This window comes from Heteronotia binoei, chromosome 3 (assembly GCF_032191835.1).
Source record: "Heteronotia binoei isolate CCM8104 ecotype False Entrance Well chromosome 3, APGP_CSIRO_Hbin_v1, whole genome shotgun sequence".
In the NCBI taxonomy this organism is placed as follows: Eukaryota; Metazoa; Chordata; class Lepidosauria; order Squamata; family Gekkonidae; genus Heteronotia; species Heteronotia binoei.
The window spans coordinates 3,723,398-3,739,962 of NC_083225.1; the positions used below are offsets into that span (position 1 = coordinate 3,723,398).

The 16,565-nt window shown below is 45.6% G+C and overlaps 1 protein-coding gene across 1 annotated transcript in view; it reads left to right on the top strand.

The window, feature by feature from the left end:
- DACH1 (dachshund family transcription factor 1) overlaps window positions 1-16,565 on the top strand; it is a 653,381-nt gene that overhangs the window by 307,444 nt on the left and 329,372 nt on the right. The window lies entirely within an intron of this gene.

Below are 16,565 nucleotides of genomic sequence, written 5' to 3' on the forward strand. Positions count from 1 at the left end.
TTCCAAGATAGTGTCTAAAAGTGGATCTTGTATGTTCCTCACAGTGGTGAATGTTATCTCTAACTGCAAGAGTGCATGTTTCTCAGAACTGAACAAAGTAATTGCGCAAATCCTCATTACTCCATAGGGTCCAAAGTACGATCTGCTAGAAGACAGATGGATGTTAAAAGACAGCTCCACTTTTCAGTACTTGGCACAGGGCCCATCTTGGTTGTAGACCAGCAAATCCCTCTTTATAACACATTTATACTTACTTACACTTTCATTATACTTTCTCCTTAATGGGAACCAAAATGGCTTACAACATTCTTCACTTCTCCATTTTATCCTCTCCAGAACTCTGTGAATGCATGACTGGCCCAAGGTCACCCAACAGGCTGCCATGTCAGTGTGGGGATTCAAACCTTGTTCTCTCATATCGTATTCCACTCTAACGACTATTCCACACTAAATCAGAGCCTAACATATTCTTTAGGGGCTGCATTCCTTACCTGTGATATTTTCTAGCTGAGTATTTGTACCTGAGACATGAAATATAAATATTGGCCCTGCTTTGGGCAGTAAATGCATAGTAAATGACTAACAATTTGTCTGCTTTAATGGGCCCCTCTGTAAGTGCTGCCTGAGGCAACTGCTTTCACCCTCTCTAATGGTGGGGCTGAATCTGTCAGTTAAAAATACACAAAGACTCAAATTTTATTTACAGGAAGACATCTGTGTCTTCTACTAGTACAGTTCTGGAGTTTCTTTGTGTTGTGATTTGGAGTAACTAATTTAGTTAAACAAGCTGGGGAATTATACTTTGCTTTAGGGCAATGTTATGAGTTAGTTCACTGTGTCAGAGGTCTTTCCTTGAGAATATGCGGTGTGCATCCTTGAGTGAGACCTCTTATGCCTACTGCAGTAGTGGCTCTGCTTATTTGCATCTACACAGATCTGTGCGCAACAGCATGGAAGTAAAGCATGCTAGAAGATGGGAAGGTATCTAGATTTGTTACCGGGCTAGACCTCTAAAATAAGGGTATGCTTAACAACTATTGCTGCGTGTCAGACTTTCAGAGTACATGGTTCTTTAAACTTTTTGGGGAAAATAACACAATACAAATGGAAATTCACTGGGGAAGGGGTATCCTATTTCACCCTCCATTTACTGACTCCTGTTTTCCCTCTCTCCAGTTTGGTGTAGTAGAGCCAGTTTGGTGAAGTGATTAACTGTGTGGACTTTTATCTGGGACCAACCGGGTTTGATTCCCCACTTCCCCATTTGCAGCTGCTGGAATGGCCTTGGGTTAGCCATAGTTATCGCAGGAGTTATCTTTAAAAGGGCAGCTGCTGTGAGAGCCCTCTTAGCCCCACCCACCTCACAAGGTGTCTGTGGGGAAAGAAGATATAGGAGATTGTAAGCCGCTTTGAATCTCTGTTTCAGAGAGAAGGGTGTGATATAAATCTGCAGTCTTCTTCTTTTCTCCCCTCCGCTCCCCTACTGCCACTGGTTCCGTTTGTCCCTTTGTACCCCCCCCCCACGTGCCTCCCCTTCCTCTGCTTCTTGGTGCCTCAACATTTCCTGTCATTTTGAGAAATCTTAAATGCTACCCAAACTATTTTTCTTATTCTCAACCTCCGTGCATGTGCAGACATCACTCTGAATATTTTGTGGATGATTTACCTCACGTTTTCTTTCTTTCTAAAGATTTATACTGGTGTTTTTCCCAATTCACACAAAGCATTCACCATTCAAAAAAGACAAAGTAGCATTCATTTGCAGACTGATTTAATAACCTGCAAATCCAGTGTCTCTGTTTAACTCATTATCCATTCCAAGGTAAAAAGGGAGAAATACAGGGGACATTGTAGCCTGACAATTAACAGTTGAGGCAAAGATGAGAACACAAGAATGTTTTTCTTTTGCCTAAAAAGATGTACTGTTCTAGCACTTTGTTAAACACTCTTCCTTTAACTGACACTTTAATTCCGTGTGTTTATCATGTTTCAGCTTTCTTGCTCCCAATTATGAGTTGTTATAACACCGGGAACAAATTGCATAATCAGTGCACAGCAGGGAAAAAGGCAGATTAAAAACAAAACATACCATTTAATCGCCCACAAATAAGTTTGGCTCTAATTCAGTTTATCTCGTGCTTGGTTCCTCCACATTTTAAAACAGATGTGAGGCAAGCGATGTGACCATGGGCAGTGCTCAAATAACTCATGATATTTCATACAGAGGAGCATGGAGCAAACTATCATTTGCTTAACCAACTATCTGACCCAGAGGCATCTTTGAAGCTGCCAAAATAACTATTTATGTTATCTGTCAAGAAGCCAAGTACTGCTATAAAAATATTTTTCTATAATTTTGCTTTTGGGTCCAGTAATTTACAACCAAAGACGAGAAAAAGAAAATGAATATGTTATCCTTCTGATGTTGGGAAGGGACATTTGACAGTTCACCATTGATTTAAAATAGCCCTGGATAGTAGGTCAGGCTGAGAGAGTGTGATTGGCTTCCATTCAGCCAATAGGTTTTAGTGTGGAGTGAGTGTTGCCTTTCAGTTCAGTCTCTGTTGGCTGCAAGAGAAAGATTGACACTTCTTGTTTACCTCACCCAAAAAGGCAGATGTGGGAGGGTGAAGTCAGGCAGCCATGTTCTGTGTAACTCGTTGGTTGGGGAAAGGGCAAGTCAAGAAGGAACACATGAAACTGCACCAGACCTTTGGTTCATCAGATTTGTATTGTCTACTCAAACTCCTCCCAGTGGCTCTCCAGGGCCTCAGGCTGAGGTCTTTCCGATCACCTACTACCTGATCTTTTAAACTGGAGAAGCTGGGGTTTGAACCTGGGTCTTTCTGCATGCCAAGCAGATGGTCTACCACTGAGCTTACAGCCCCTCCCCAGTCGACCAAAGACAACGACTTACCTGGGGCAAATCACAGGTGACATATAGATCTTAAGACATCTGCTGAGAATAAGGAAGTGGGTTGTCAATTCAGCATCTCTCTCTTTTTAATGAGATGCCCATAATGGAAGTTCTCTCGTTCTTTGTCTTCTAGGGAGGAAGCAGGAGGGTGGCAGCTGCAGATGACTTCAGAGCCCTGGCACTCTCACCATGGTCAATGTCACCTGCTCCCTACTCCCCTAGGAGCTTGGATAGGTGTGTTAAGCCCCTAGTGCAGCCACTTTCTGTGAAGCAGGTCTGAGTCTACTGTATATCTGGATGGAAGAACCTTGCAAACCCTGTGCATGCCATCTTGAATTTCTTGAGGAGGAAAGGAGGGTTATACATTAATTTTAATGCATTCTATCAGTCTAATTATTATTGCCGTCATTGTCATCATTTTACAAAGCATTACTTCTTGCCTGATCAGTGACTGGGGTAAAGAACACTGGGAAATAAGGGGGTGCATGGAAGAGGCTTCTCCTCAAGCAATGCTAAGAAAACACTTAAATATGAAACGTGGTGATGGTGAAAAGTGCCCTGAAGTCACAGCTGACTTTTGGTGACCCTGTATGGTTTTCAATGCAAGAAGTATCTAGAAGTGGATAGCCATTGCCTGCCTCTTGGTTGCAAGCAACCCTAAACTTCCTTAGTTGTCTCCCATCCAATTACTAACCACTGCTGACCCTACTCAGCTTCTGAGATCTGAGATCAGGCTAGCCTGGGCCAGCCAGGTCAGGACAAACTGAACTTTAGCTGGCCTCTAATAAACATTTTCTATTTACTTAGGTATACTTGTTTTCTTTCACTAATTAGAGCTCTCGTAATTTTAAGTGGAATAGTTCTGTAATGACTACAGTAACAACAAAAGCTCAGTTGTGTCTTGCTGATGCTGCAAACAGGAGAACACAAATGGTGGCACATATCAACACATACCCAATGTTAATATCCTCTTCGGGGGCGGGGGGGGGGAGATTTTCTGACTTAAGCCATTTGTACAATATATTTTCCTGAATGTAGCTCTGTAATCCACATAACTATTAGCAAATAGTTTGTATCAAGCGTTCTGCACAGTTGGTGTAAGCTAGGCAAGGTGACATTTCAGTAGCGAAGGCAAATAAAGTCATTTCAGTCACAAGGGGTAAGTTTCTCAGCAAAGTTTAGCTCTCAGATAAACTCTGTATAAAATTGCAAACAACCAAAAGTAGCCCAATTCACTTAACATTTGCTATGGCCACCTTTATTTCTTATAACAGCCATAGCAATCTCATCACAAAGGACAATTATACTTTTCAAATAGTGTGCATAGCTCATATGTGATGCCTATTTATTTGCTTGTTACAAAATCACCATACAGATCCCAGTGAATTGGTCAGAAATGTAGTTGGTCCTAAAAGAATATTCTGAAATAGGCAGGGTAAAGGAGAAAAAGGACAACCCCACCTTCTCTCCAAATGCCCCCCCAACTAAGGTGCAAGAAAGCTTTGGATTTTAAACAGAGTTTTAAATCTAACCCCCCCCCCCATTTAGGCTGTTATTCTCCCACACCCCTTTCAGACATTGGCTGACGTTTGATGCATAGAACAGATCTTCTTCGTGGTCTCTGTGCTTCACACTCATGGGATAGAGCGCCTGCGCCGATCCCCGAATCGGTACCTAAAAAGCCCGGGATTTTTTCGCGCTCAGCACCAACAGGCATGCACAGGCGTCCCTGTGTGCATACTCGCCGGCACCAGCGTGAGGATCCCGTCAGTTCCTTTCTGACCGCTGCACTGAGAGGATCTCCTTTCGTGTCCCCGGTCGGTAAAGTAATCTTAGATTGCGTTTTTCCTGTTGTATATGGCCCGTTTGTTATTTTCTTAGTGTAGTTAGTTAGTTGTTAGATAGATAGTGTTGTTTTAAAAAAAAAGTTTGTTGAACTTGCCCTTCGGGGCTCGCTTTTCCCCCCGTGTTTTCCCCCTCAGAGACTTTCCTGGGTGGGGTTTTTTCCTGGGCGTCTTTGGAAAGACGTTGGGTTTTTTTTAAGAGGTGCCACTCCTGTGGGAAGAAGATTGCCCCCCCCCCCCGACGGCCATTCCCTATGTCTCCTCTGTCTGGGCGAGGGACATCGCATCGATTCTTGCGCACACTGTCTGAGTTTCTCCAAGCAAACTCATAAGAATCGAGCGGCGAGGCTTTCGGCGGCTTCGGTCGAGTCGGCACTTCATCCTCAAAAGATGGCATCGGGCCCGTCGGTACCAATGGGTGAGGCCATGGCCCCGACGGTCACATCGGCTGAGACTTCGCCGATCAGGACCGAGATGCCGGTCGAGCGTGGGCGTTCCACAAAACGGCCTTCTTAAGGGTCAGTGGACACCCCGGCTAAGAGGCATCGGGATGACTCGGGGACCCGATCATCCTCGCCGAAGAAGGTGAAATCGAAGGAGAAGCGGAAGAAGAGACCATCCCGCACCCCTTCGCCTTCGCATGACGCTTCGACATTGACAGCTCCACCGAAGAAGATCTTGGCGTCCCCGCGTCATAGCCCTTCGGTGTCGAGAGGCAGTGCTTCGCAGCTGCACCTATTGGCATTGGAGCAAGAGATCGACCTGACTCAGCGCTCCCACTCTTCAGATTCCAGGCGTCTCAGTGAGAGCGACTCGGTCTCGGAGGTGGAGGTGCCGGCGCCGATGGATCAGGTGAGAGGCTGGAGAGAGCTGGAACCGACTGCAGTAGCTCGTCACTTCCCACCACTTCCACCATGGAAGCAGCGCCAATGGCCTCCTTACGCTTATCCCTACCCACCGTACCAATGGTACCCTCCTCGCGAGTTCACAGACTGGGACCAGCAGTCCGAGGCATCCCACATGTCCAGGCTGTCTCAGCATTCTAGACGGCGTCCTTCGGCATAGATCTCTGTCCCGCCTGACAGACGCAGCGTGGTGGTGGAGGAAGTCCAACCTTGGTCGTTGGTGTCGATCCGGTCACCCATCAGAGAGTCTACTCCAGTGCTCTCAGAACATTCTCTACACAGAGAGTCTTCATCATCGGACTCCAAGTTCTGTACCGACGATCCGGACCGGGCTTTGGAGCCTTCCCCAGTCTCTCATACGGCTGAGGATCTTCCCATCTCACCATCGGAGGATCTGAAGTCGTACGGGGACCTGGTGAAGAGGATGGCACTCTCCCTCTCGCTTCCAGTGACATAACCGCAACCCATTGTAGACGATAACGTGTTCGACATTATGCAATGGGATACGTCTACAGTGGTTGCCCTGCTGGTGATGAAGGTCATCCTACAGGCAGTAAATGAGCCCGGGCGAAGCCTGCTTCTACACCCGTGTCATCAAAAAGGTTGGACCATATGTACCATGTTTAAGAATCCGAGGCTGAGTTCCTCTTTACACACCCAAAGCCAAATTCGGTGGTCGTTTCCTCCTCGTCGAAGGCCTGCAAGACGCACTCCTCTCCACCAGACAAAGAGGAAAAGAAGCTAGATAACGTCGGGAGGAAGTTCTACTCTGCTGGGGCACTGGGAGTAAAGGTATCTAACTATGCTCTACCACCGACAATGCGCTCCAGGAAATGGATAAAAGTATAAAAACTTCCAGGAACCTGGGCGTACTGGCATCTTCCAGAGCTGCGAGACAGAAACAGTGGCACAAGCCTTGGGCAAAGAAGCCGTACCAAAAGTTCTCCCCGGAACAGCAGTGGAGACCTCATTCTGCTCAACCTGAGAGTAGGTCCCCATACAGGGGGAACAACAGAAACTGTTATGCTTCAGCACAAACCACTGGCAAGTCCAAGGGCACTCGCCCTCAAAAGCAGGGCCTTTGACTTTCTGGCAGCACGCGTCACCATCCCCTCTTCCACTTCATCTATCCGCCTCCGCCCATTCCTGTCGGCCTGGGAGTCCATCACTACGGACAGGTGGGCGCTTTCCATCGTAGCGGAAGGCTACAAAATAGATTTTGCTCAGATTCTGAACCAATCTGTGGTAATTACCACACTCCCTTCCCCACCTCTGCTGGTGGAGGTGAGCAACCTCTTACATAAACAAGCCATAGAGAAGATCCCGATGGAGGCCAGGACGAGAGGCTTCTACTCTCGTTACTTCCTGGTTCCCAAGCGGGACGGGGGTTTAAGACCAATCATGGATCTTCAGAATCTGAACAAATTTATTTTGTACCAGAAGTTCAGAATGTCCACTCTGCAAACAATTCTGCCCCTCATCAACCAAGGGGATTGGATGGCAATGCTGGACCTCAAGGATGCATACTTCCACGTCAGCATCCATCCTGCATTCAGACGTTCCCTTCGGTTTGCAGTGGGTTCTCAGCAATTCCAATTCAAGGCTCTTCTGTTCGGACTGTCCACTGCACCTCGGGTGTTCACGAAGATGATGAGCGTTGTGGCTGCCCATCTCCGGCTTCAAGGGATAGTTGTATTTCCATACATCGAGGACTGGCTCCTTGTGGCAGAGTCGAAAGAGTTTGTCATCCCACATTGCCATCACTCTTTGTCTTCTCAACACCTTGGGTCTGCAGGTCAATTTGGAGAAATCACACCTTACTCCATCACGGACAGTTCAGTTCATAGGGGCTTTGCTGGATACAAACCTTCATCGTGCTTTCCTGCCTCAGCAGAGAGCAATGGACATTATCAACCTTGTCGAACTTCTGCAGAGTCGAAAGTGGGGCACGGCGCAGCAGCTGCAGCAGATGCTGGGGCTGATGGCGGTGACTACAAGCGTGCTGCTGTTTGCAAAGCTGAAGATGAGAGGCCTACAGCTTTGGTTTCTTCGTCAGTTTCGCCCGTTACGGGACTCACCTCAAAAGAGGTTTGTAATTCCACCTGTGACACTTCAAACACTGCAATGGTGGAAGTCAAAGAACAACATTTGTCAGGGAGCTTCCGTCCATCTACCTGCACCAACTGTGACTATCACAACAGATGCGTCTTTATGGGGTTGGGGGGCCCACATGGACGATCTGTGTGTGAGGGGTCCTTGGCCTTTGAAATTGACTCATTGCCACATAAATTACTTGGAAGTGCTGGCAGTTCACTTTGCTCTCCGGTCTTTCTGCCCCATGGTGGCGGGGAAGATTGTTGCTCTGCTAACAGACAATACCACTGCCCTGTGTTACATCAACAGACAGGGAGGGACAGTCTCTCAATGGCTTTCTGCGCTGGCGCTGGATCTGTGGTTGGAGTGCCTGGACCACAACATCTTTGTGAAGGCAGCGCATCTCCCAGCGGTCCTCAACTTGCAAGCAGACTCCCTCAGCAGGGGTGCGGCTTCCCCGCACAAGTGGGAGATACAGTGATGCTTCCTTCAACCCGTGTTTCAGCTCTGTGGGTATCCTCAGGTGGATATCTTTGCCACAGCTGAAAACCTGAAGTGTCCTCTGTTTTGCTCCAGAGGGGGCTCAGATCCAGTCGTTGGGAGACGAACTGCTTTTTCCGTGGGAAGGTCGGTTCCTTTATCTGTTCCCACCTCTGCCACTACTGACGAGGGTGGTCAACAAGATCGCAAGAGAGAGACCATGCTGTATCCTGGTGACTCCTTGGTGGCCTCGCCAGAACTGGTTCCCGATCCTGCTCCAACTGGCGATGGGGGTCTTCTACCAGTTTCCGGCAGAACCAGACCTTCTGTCAGCTCAGGACGGTCATGTACTCCATCACAACGTGCCCCACCTGAAGCTGACAGCGTGGTTCATCAACCCTGTGGGTTCTCTAGCAGAGTCCAACATGTTTTCTTGAACAGCAGGAAACTTTCTACCCATGCTTCCTATGATAGGAAGTGGTGGAGGTTTCTGCAGTTCTTAGTTGATCCCTTGGTTTCACCCCAAAGGGTGGGATTGTTGGAAATTTTTGAGTTTTTGTTATCTCTGGTGGATGCTGGCCTTGTTTTTTCTTCCATCAAGGTTTATTTGGCAGCAATTTCTGCGTTCCATGAACCAGTTGAGGGGCACTCTGTTTTTGCACACCCTCATTCTAAGAGGTTTTTGAAGGGTTTGCTTAGGCTTCATCCTCCATCGAGATCACCCCCACAGTTGTGGGATTTGACTTTAGTGTTGGACAGGCTGACTCGACGTCCTTTTGAGCCGATGGCCACATGTTCATTAAAGCTTCTATCTTGTAAGACTGCTTTTTTGGTAGCCATCACATCAGCACGCCGTGTAGGGGAACTCACAGCTATGTGTTGTGACTACCCATATCTAGTTTTTCAGGAGGCTGGAGTGTCGTTAGCCCCTGATATTTCTTTTCTCCCCAAGGTGGTTTCTCAGTTCCACCTCAACTTGGAAGTTTGGTTGCCCACTTTTCATCCTACACCTTCCTTGGATGAGGAACATAGGTTGCATGCTCTAGATGTGAAGCGTGCTTTATTGTTTTATTTAAGTCGCTACAAGAGTTTTCGTAAGGACCAGCAGCTTTTTGTTTCTTATGCTGCTCCTAAGTTAGGTTCCAGGATCTCATCTCAGCGGCTTTCAAAATGGTTCACTGAGACTATTAAACGGTGTTATTTGTTGGCCAAGAAGCTGTTACCTGTTGCCTATTTGCGGACACTCTACAAGAGCGATGGCGACGTCGGTGGCGTTCCTGAAAGGCGTTTCCTTGACGGATGTTTGCAAGGCTGCCACCTGGTCCTCTCTGCATGTTTTTAGAAAGCACTATGCGCTTCACGTGCATGCTCAACAGAGGATTAATCTGGGAGCTGCGGTGCTGCAAGCTGTTTCTTCCGGTTGACCGTCTTCCTGCCTCCAGGTATGTCTTGCTTGCTAATCTCCCATGAGTGTGAAGCACAGAGACCACGAAGAAGTTAGACAGGTTGCTTACCTGTAACTGTAGATCTTCGAGTGGTCATCTGTGCATTCACACTACCCGCCCTCCTTCCCCACTGCTGACGGTCTCCCTCCAGTTGGGGCTTCCAGCGGTCAGGAAGGAACTGGCGGGATTCTCGCACTGGCGCCGGCAAGCATGCGCATTGGGACGCCTGTGCATGCCCGTTGGTGCTGAGCGCGAAAAAATCCCCGGCTTTTTAGGTACTGATTCGGGGATCGGTGCAGGCGCTCTATCCCATGAGTGTGAATGCACAGATGACCACTCGAAGATCTACAGTTACGGGTAAGCAATCTGTCTTCATTAATGCTGTAAGCGCTCTTTCTGCTTTCCCTCACAAGCAGCACAGAGCTACAGGGCTGAGGATAAGAAAGGGCAGAGCTACACATCTGTTGGGCTACAGCACTTTTGGAATGATGTCTTGATGTTAGTTCAGTCAAAGGATTGCTTCATGGTTCTGTGTTAAGCTGTGGATTATAACTGCGGTGGGGCGCAGTGACAAAAGCTGCTGGTGGTAGAAAGATTATAATACTATAGCTCCATTAGTTGCAGTTAATGTCCTTTTGGTTTATTCTGAAGTGCAGCATAGTTGCAATTAATTAATTGTGTCTATGTAGCTAAGAAATGGACTAAATTTATCAGATGAGAATGTTTGTTAAATCCTTCTAGGTTTGGGTTTTTGTTATGTTTGTTTTTTGGTATGTGAGAAGTACAAATGAAATGTAAGGAGAAAGTAGAGAAAGAAGTACCTTTCTCACTGTACATGAACTCATAGGCATTCAATGAAATTGCTGAGCAGTCGGGTTAGAATGGATAAAAGGAAGTACTTCTTCACCCAATATGTGGAACTCATGTGGAATTCACTGCCACAGGAGGTGGTGGTGGCTACAAACATAGCCAGCTTCAAGAAGGGATTGGATAAGCATATGAAACAGAGGTCCATCAGTGGCTATTAGCCACAGCATATTGTTGGAACACTCTTTCTGGGTCAGTGATGCTCTGTATTCTTGGTGCTTGGGGGGGGGGGGAAGTGTAAGGGCTTCTAGCCCCACTTGTGAACCTCCTGATGGCACTTGGGGTTTTTTTTTGGGCTACTGTGTGACACAGAGTGTTGGACAGGATGGGCCACTGGCCTGATCCAACATGGCTTCTCTTGTGTTCTTATGTAATGCAGATTGCTTCTTTGTAACAGAAATGGAATATGCAATTTAAAAATAAAAGTTACACATAGGGATTGGGAAATTCCTGGAGATTTGGGAGGAATGTAGCTTGGGAAAGGAAGGATCTGGGGAGGAGAGGGGAGGGGCCTCAGTTCACATCTTCTCCAGGGGAACTGAGCTCAGTCATTTGGAGATCAGTTGCAATCCCAGGAAACCTCCAGATCCCACTTGGAAGTTGGCAACCCTACTTATTGGGAATGTTTGTACTGCTGCTGTTCTTGTTATCTATTTTATATATTTATTTATTTATTTATTTAGAATTTATATCCCGCCCTTCCCACAAGTGGCTCAGGGCGGCTTCCAACATTAGATCCAACATAAATTAAACAATATTTAAACATGAAGGGAATAACTTTAAAACAGATAAAACAGATAAAACCATAAAATTAATAAATATGTTTGAAAAGCGATCTTGGTGTATGGTGCACAGCTTGTGGACCATTAAATTGAATAAAGAAGCCATCTAATCATATTGACTCAGGAGATCAAGTAGTCCACAGTCCAGTCCAAAAGACATTTGCCTGTGTGTGTGTTCGCCTGTGCAGGGGCAAAAAGGACACACCGACTGACTGATGGACGGAAAGGACATCACAGGGAAGCCATCTGTGGCGTACGGTGGTTACGTAACACTGGCTTCAAGTAACGAAAAGGAACAAGCATGGTGGCCTAGAAGGACCTGGTCATTTTTTAGGAATACACAGTTGAGAACCCACAGCCAGTGTCTCTTGAGTAGACAAGGCCATGCTACACAAACCACGGTGTGGGCTCTATGTGTATCTCTTTTGAGACCCCCATCTCTGAACCTTTTGGGATTATATTCTTCGTCATGACCTCTGTTCATTCTCACAGATGGATTCTTCACAGAGCCAAGTCTGGGAACACTCTAGAGCTATAGAACATCATAGAGCTGGGCCTCATTTCCTTTACATCATGGGATATTGTTGTTAGTGTATTTGTACCTAGAGGTAAATACCTCTCTTCTAACAGGTCAAGGAAGTTTGACTTGTAGCACATAGGGAGTTTTGCGGTTCATTGCTAGAGCACATACTTTATAGGCAAAGACCACTTTTAATTTAACCTTACAAAGCAGGGCATTCTTCCTCATTCTCCTTTCAGTAGGTTTTAATCTTCTTTTGTTCCTGCAGGATTATGAGCGCAACACAACTGATGATAATGATGAAACTAAACACAAGGTAACAACATAGTTTGGGACACTAGGGCTAGATGTCCACATTGTACCAGTGATCTCTGGAAAGCAAGGGTTCGGTGGGGTTATCTACAAAAATATCATAGCTAATCATGCAAGATTGTTTAATGAGATAACATTTTCATATCACATTAGAGGATCTCAGTATTAAGGTGAGTAGCCATGTTGGTCTGAAGCAGCAGCAGAAAGTTTGAATCCAGTGGCATAATTAAGGCCAACAAAGTTTTATCCAAGGTATAAGCTTTCGTGTGCTCACTTCTTTAGATATCTGCAGCGACTCACAACAGCTCATCCCTTGCCACAAATTCTGTTAGTCTTTAAGTTGCGACTGGACTCTTGCTCTTTTCTACTTCTACGGCTACCCATCTTGATCTTTCTAAGTCTCTTATTTGCTTTCTGTAAAAAAATTGGCATTTCTATTTGGTGAATTTTTAAGTATGTCGGATGTGATATAGCAATACCTCTTCTTATCAAGAAGGACTTCAAGAGGGCAGCGGGGTGGGGGGAGCTTGGGGGGGAAGCATTGAAATGTGTCTGATCTGCATCTCAGTTGAGTCCATCTTCATTCAGCACTAGAGCTCGCTGAATTTAATGTGTCTGGCTTATGAGTGGACAACCAGCTGGAAGCACGAAGCATGATCCGAAAGAGACAGCACTGAGGGCACTTGTTCCCTAGCAAGGCTGTGTGCGTCTACTTACAGTTAAATCCTCAGATGTTAAACTGAGTTTGTTCCTGGGGGACTGCACAAAGGATGAAGCTTCAGAACTAGTCCTAGAAATAGAGTTCAGTCTTGAGTACTCGTGAGCAGTCCAATGCATGTTTCTTTTTGGGATTATCCATTTTTTTTCAGTTCCAACTCAAAGGGTGATCTTCAACAGTGCAATCTTAAGCAAAGTTCAGTGGACCTAAAACAGTGTAACGCTGTTTGGGACTGCTTTGTATAATTCAGAAACGGTCAGGTTGTCCTTACACTTGTAAATGAACTTTTTTTTTTTAAAGTAAGACAATATTTGGAGTCTGCAAGGAACATTTTATATTCCCCTCCCCCAAGCTGACCTCTCCTTTTTCAGAAGGCTTTATCTGTGCTTTTTCATCAGTCTAGAGCACACACTTTTGGTTAAGAAATAGAAGACAATTTCTTTGTCTGTCTTCTAGGCGGGGGAAGGCTGAGATAAAAAAGAATTCCTGCTTTAAAAGTCACACATGGCTGTAATTTAAGGGGTTTTTTTAACCTCCTTGTCCGTAACAGTTGAAAGAAACCTTCAATGAAAGTGTATTAACTAGACCAGGGCCTGAGGCAATAAAGGTTCATTTATTACCAGTTTCTTGGCTGTTTTTCTTCTTCTATTTTTCGGTTAAACTCCTAGCGTAAGATAATACTTCACAAAATTAAACCTTTGACCTTCTGTAGAGTTAAGTCGCCTTTGATTAGATAAAGTAACAATTTATGGTCCAGCTTGAGGTTGCACATGAAATGAATAATGCAACGGAGTGGATGAGGACTGAGAATCTATCGCTTTTGGAGAGACGACTGTTAAAAAAATTTCTGCCCTCTTAATTGAATTGTTTTGATTCTCAGTGCACATCCACAATATTTCAAACTCTGTAGAAAAATGCTGTCATTTGGTGTCATCTATATAATATACAGTTTAATTTTGAGTCACATTGAGCAGTGCATACCAGAAAAGAAGGGGGTGCTAAAAAACAAAACAAAACAAAAAACCCAGCAATTTTGTAGCTTTAAGGGAGTTGGATATTGTATTTTCTTTTTATATTTTTACAGCCAGATGCCAACGGTTTGTTCCTAAGATATAAGTTTCATTGATTTCAGTTGGATTTATTTCCAGACATGCATTGTTAGGATTGCAGAATAGCATTTTGCTGTGGGTCCAAATTAAAGTCCTTCTTACTATGGCAGATGAGGAAGACTTTAAAAGAGCTGGCAAGAAGCAGTGCAAGGGAATGCAACATGATCTCTGCAGCCGCTAGAAGAAAGTTAGTGAAAAGAGCTGGTGAGAATGTGCAACAAAATGCAGCATACTCTCTGCAGCAGCTAGAAGAAAGTTAGCTAAGAGAACTGGTGAGAAACAGTGCAAAGGGATGCAGTATGGTCTCTCCAGTGTTAAAGCATTTGAAGAGAACGGGCTGTGTGTGTCTGTGGAACTGACACCTGGCCAAGGCTGTGCATGTCGGTAGGGTAGGCAGCTGCCTAGGAGACTACCTCAGGCAGCTGGCAGGCGACCCCTTCTGCTCCCCGTGCATGCCCACTATGCCACTTCCTTGCCCCCTCTGCACTTCCCCTTGCTGCCCGCCTCTCCGCTGCCCTCCTCCGCCTTGCCACCTAACTACATGTGGGCAGCAGCGGGGAAGGGGCACCGGGGTGGCGAGGCAGCAGGTGTGCTTGGAGGCTCTTGGAGCCAGGCTCCGAGTGCTTCCAAGTGCATATGCCACCCCACCAACCCCTCCTGGGCCTGTGCTTCCAATTGCCCTGCACCTGACAGTCCACCCATCTATGCAGGAGCAGTTCCTTGAATGGGAGATTCAAGAGCATCCATACAACATGCTCTGGGTTAGCTCAGTTTGATGTCACACCTTGCACCAGTTGCAACAGTAGAAGTTCTGGTGTAATGATGAACTATGTAACAAAAAGTAACAAAAGTTGTGTTGTGTATGTTTTGCATGCTAAATGCCATCTGCTTGTGTAATTTTCAAAGGCAACATAGGTGCAACATGTGTATTGAAAAAGAATAAAACCTTTTATGTGTTTTATTTTTGTTTCATAGGTGTTTCTCTGCCTGCTTCTGTGTTCATTGATACAGTCCTTTTCTGTGATAAAACTTATAAAGAAATCATCACTTTTGTGCAGCAAGGCTCTCAAGATGATGCACACACTGCTAAATTGATCCCTCCCAACATTTCCAAAGCAGAAATATAGATATAATTGTGCTTCCCAAGTTCTCATTTCTTAGTCCCCTTCTGTTATGCACTGTTGAAGGCTCCTACTTCACCCTCTTTATTTCTTATTGGTTTACTTTGCAGCCACCCATCATCAGCTTAGAAGGCAAGAGGGTGTTTTAAATTAAAGATATACGAGCAAATATGGTTGTTGTAACGATAGACCAGCAACAGTTTGTATCTCTCAGTGCTTAGGACAGAGGTCTCTAAGATGGTGCTTGCTGACACCTTTCTTGGTGCCCACCAAGTGTTGGGCCAGGTGGAATTCTTGTCCAGCAGGGTTTCTTATTGGCCACTGAAGATCTGATCAGCTGTGTAGATTAAAATAGTATTGTTTTAGTGGCAGCTGCCACCACGGTGTTTGTTTTATCTCAGCCCTCTGTCCCAGTTTATTACTCTTCTTCTCCACTGCACCGGAGCTTCCCTTGTGTTTGTGGCTTCACCTCCTGTGGCAGCCATTTTGCAGTTGGCTCCATCTCCTTTGGCAGGCATTCTCTGGTTGGTACCCACCACCATTTGTCAAAATTTCAAAGGTGTCCACAGGCTCAAAAAGGCAGGAGACACAGGGTCAAGATGCAATACGAGCTGCAGGCCCAGCAGAAGCACAGCAAGACTTTCAAATAGCTGAGAAAACCAAGAAGACTTCACACCCAAATGTCCCACTGAATGAGGCAGTCTGGTGGCCCTTCTTGGATAGCTGATTGTAGAGCTGTGTCCGCACCATTGGGCCCCTTGTCTCTGAGCTCGTCTGCAACAGGCTGATCTCAAAGCAGAAAAATACTATGGAGGAGACATTCCTGGTGATTTCCTCCTTAGTTCTGTGTTTGAGTGTCAGGGCTTTTTTGATAGAAAAAGCCCAGTAGGAACTTATTTGCATATTAGGCCACACCCTCTGACACCAAGCCATCCGGAACTGCATCCCTGTGTGTTCCTGCTCAAAAAAAGCCCTGCTGAGCATTATTTTTGGTCTCATGTGGATTCCCTTCTTTTTGTGGAAAGCGAACTTCAATTAATACCCCCCATTACCTCTTTGACTTGGCAAATTTAAATCTCTGCAGTTAGTCTTCCTAGATATGTGAGGGGAATATTCTGCTGGATAGCGCTGCACCAAAGAAGGATATATGTTGGGGGAGGGGGAGAAGAAAAAGTTTATTCAGTATGCACTTCTGTTGGTTTTCAGTGTCTAGCTGAAGTTAAGACTTGTGTTCCTGCTAAGATTTGAAGAGCTTTGAATTGAGTTATAATTCAGGCGCACCCAGCTCTTACAAAACACCTTGAACAGCTTTTCTTGAGGAATCTATAGGAACTGTCAGTGGCAGGGAAGATTACTTCAGAACCATGATTGTTGAATTGAACTTTACTTTTTGATGTTTTGCTTTTTGAATTAAATTGTTGGACAAGATTAATTTCACACAGTGAGAGCTT